We start from the raw sequence: 256 nt of genomic DNA on the forward strand, positions 1-256 counted from the left end.
TACATGGCTTTGCACAGTCTGAGATGCTTCAGTGTGCAAGGCAGCAGCTGGGGGGGAGGAGGGGGGTCTTCACAGGGACAGCTGGCAAGAGACTTCCCGAGGCACATCAGTTATGTTGGTCAATTTAGGGCACAGTCTGGTTCTGCAGCTTTGAAAGGTGGATTCTTTCTATTAGCACACTTTACAAGAGGGATTGTAAAGGATTAACTCAGTCACCAGAAACGAAACACCACTTCAGAAATTCAGAGACCTCTGA

This window comes from Gorilla gorilla, chromosome 4, assembly GCF_029281585.2.
Source record: "Gorilla gorilla gorilla isolate KB3781 chromosome 4, NHGRI_mGorGor1-v2.1_pri, whole genome shotgun sequence".
In the NCBI taxonomy this organism is placed as follows: Eukaryota; Metazoa; Chordata; class Mammalia; order Primates; family Hominidae; genus Gorilla; species Gorilla gorilla.